The sequence below is a fragment of the Triticum dicoccoides genome, chromosome 3B (genome assembly GCF_002162155.2).
Source record: "Triticum dicoccoides isolate Atlit2015 ecotype Zavitan chromosome 3B, WEW_v2.0, whole genome shotgun sequence".
Classification (NCBI taxonomy): domain Eukaryota; kingdom Viridiplantae; phylum Streptophyta; class Magnoliopsida; order Poales; family Poaceae; genus Triticum; species Triticum dicoccoides.
The window spans coordinates 646797214-646800109 of NC_041385.1; the positions used below are offsets into that span (position 1 = coordinate 646797214).

At 47.3% G+C, this 2896-nt stretch overlaps 1 long non-coding RNA gene across 2 annotated transcripts; it reads right to left on the reverse strand.

The window, feature by feature from the left end:
• Nucleotides 1–1353: 1353 nt before the first annotated feature.
• On the reverse strand, nt 1354–2890 carry LOC119277607. 2 transcript variants are annotated; one of them, XR_005137230.1, is made up of 3 exons: nt 2238–2890; nt 1593–2130; nt 1354–1487 (listed from the first exon to the last, which is right to left on the reverse strand). It is a non-coding gene; the product is annotated as an uncharacterized LOC119277607 (long non-coding RNA). The 2 variants fall into 2 exon arrangements; XR_005137229.1 differs by having other exon boundaries at nt 1354–2130.
• Nucleotides 2891–2896: the final 6 nt, after the last annotated feature.

Sequence of the window (2896 nt, forward strand, 5' to 3'; positions counted from 1 at the left end):
ATATAGACGGTCTATTCTGCTAATATTAGCAGAATAACTATTCTGCACACCACTTCGGCACTGCACGTTGAACGCAAGCGCACTGCAATATAGACTAGTGAACTTCTCGTCGAAAAAAAATGCACGCGTTATTTTTTGGTACTGTTTTCGCTCTAATTTTTTAACCGTTTATCGGAATGAGGTGTGTAATATACCGTTGAAAAGCTATGGATTAGGCGCAACTTTGACATGTTGAACACTTTTCGAGATTCCACACGGTTTAAGAGCAGTTTTGAAATTGGCGCGTCCCATGACGAGTGGCAGCGAGCGTTGTTTGGCGATTTCTTTAAACCGTTCGTCGGAATGAAGGAAACGATACGCCGTTGGATAGATATCATCGAGGCGCATCTTTTTCATATATAAATGTTTCTCTAATTCGTTACGGTTTAAGAGCAGTTTCAAATTTACTAAATCGCGGAACTCTGTTTTTCAATATTTTTGAAATTTTCGGTACTGTTTTCGCTCCAGTTTTTGAACCATTTGTCAAAACGAGGCGTGTGATACGCCGTTGAAAAGTTACGGACAAGGCGCAACTTTCATATGTTGAAATGGTTTTGAGGTTCCTTACGGTTTTTAGTTAATTTTGAAAATCGTGCGGCTGACTTCGAGAGGCAGCGGTTGTTTTTTTGCGAAATTTTTGCAAACCGCTGGTCGCAATGATTCAAACGATACGCCCTTGGAAAGATATCGACGATACGCAACTCTTTCATGTAGAACACTCTCTCCAATTCTTTACGGTTTAAGAAGAATTTCGAATTTACCGAAATGCAGACACTTTGTTTTTCGCGACACCCAAATCGACGTGGGTACTTCATCCGACTGAAAACCGCACTGCAACGGACGAAAAACCGCACTGCATCAGACGGGTAGGAGAACTGCTTGGTTTCTTTTATTCAAACGTAATTTTTTTAAGGACGAGAAAGTAGAATGCACTTCACATCGGGTGTAAATGAACCACAACACTATCAAGAAGTGAACCGCATTACTTTTTTCGCTTTCGTAACAATTTTTTTGCACTTACGGGATGAACAACATCATACGGCCGACCACACTGCTTCAGAGCAAAAACCACACTGCAACGGACGTGCAAGCGACTTGCATACCATTTTTTGTCGGACGTGCAAGCGACTACATTTTTTGTTTGCACGCTACACATTACACGCAAGCATTCATCCACATCTCTTTACTCTCATTTCCTCTCTGCATTTTCTCAAACAACAAAATGAACTTCTTTTAAGGAAAAGACATGCTCTCTTGTCCTTCGTTATTGAGTGCACAGCAAATTATTTTTCCAACAAATGAAAAACATGGGTGTAATGGGCTGCGTTATTGAGTGCACAGCAAATTATTTTTCCAACAAATGAAAAACATGGGTGTAATGGGCTGCATCAACCGGCTACATCAACCCTTTTTTCATGAAAATGAACCTCTCCAACAAACATATGGAACTGCACTGGACCAAACAAAAACAAAAACAAAAAAAAGTTAAAGAGTTCACTTGTGAAAGAAGCGAACTAGTACATCAGAAAAAGGACCCGCGCGGAGGAGCGAACCTCTCCAACATACACAACAAACTACATCGTCGAAAAAAATATTCTTTGCACTTTTTTGAAGCTACGCTCACGAGACACAGGGAGTTCGGCGCAAGGGACTCGCCCACCCCATGCACCTTTGCTGTCGATGTACTTCCTAGAGGGGACTGAACCGCAGTGCATCTTCTCACATTCTCCCCTAGAAACAAAACAAAAATGAGAACAATGCAATCGGACCGCATTTGCTCTTTTCTCCATGTCTCGAATACATGCAAAATATCCATTTGAAAAATATACTGGACGGAAGCTTCTAAACTGCACTGCATTGATAAAGACTCATTAAATTTTCCAAAAAACACTAGAAAATGTTTTTGAATAGCAACAACCCTGGAAGGGATTCACACGGAGAACCGCACGACGTTGCCTTCCACACTGCACACTCGCATGGCGAGCAGTGCTCCACTGTATTGCAAGCCGTCACTCTGCCATCCTTCTCCGACGAGGTGGACTGAATTCCATCATAGCGTCTTTGGGCTCTCGTCGATGTTCTTTTCCTCTCCTACAAAAATTAGCAAACTGAATCGCAAGAACAAGAATAGGGAACTTCAGTGCGCTAGAGGTTTTCATCCCAAAAATCAAAAGAGCAAACTGCAACAGCAGCCTCACCTTGCGTGGTTGTCTGTCTGTCAGTGGGGAGCAAAGGAAAAAGGCTCTAGGGGAGGGAGATGCAGTGGTTCTCCGGCCAGCCCAAATCGAACAACGAATACTCGGGAACGGTCAAATAATCATCGGATTGCATTGCCAGCGGCGTGTACTGCAAATAGACAAGCAACCGAGCTGCAGACCAAGCTCCTCACCGACTTCGAGCTGCAAGCAGGGCGGGGCCGTGGAGGCTATCCGGGGCGAAGCTGGGGCCGCAGTCGGGGCGGGGCCGTGGAAGCCATACGGGGTGGAGCTGGGGCCGCGGTCGGGGCGGCGCGGGATGGAGCTACGGCCGCGTCCATCGCGGGGACGTGGAGGCCGGCCATCATGGGGTGGTGCAGCAACCCCGGCCATGGTGGGGCGGCGTTGCGAGGTGGGGCGGGCTAGATCCGGTGACTGAAGCTCTGGATGACACGGATCTCGCCGGATCCAGTGCTAGAAGAGGCGGCACGGCGAGGAAGATGGTGCGGCTACTGGTGGTTCGGCGGCAGTGCTCACGCAGAAATTGGAGGTGGCTGGGGGGCGCGCGTGACTGCATCGGCGGTGCTTGATGCGGCCAAGATGGGAGGTGGGGGCACCGGCGCTGCTGGGTGTTGTGGCTGCTCGGCTGCAAGGCGACGCGG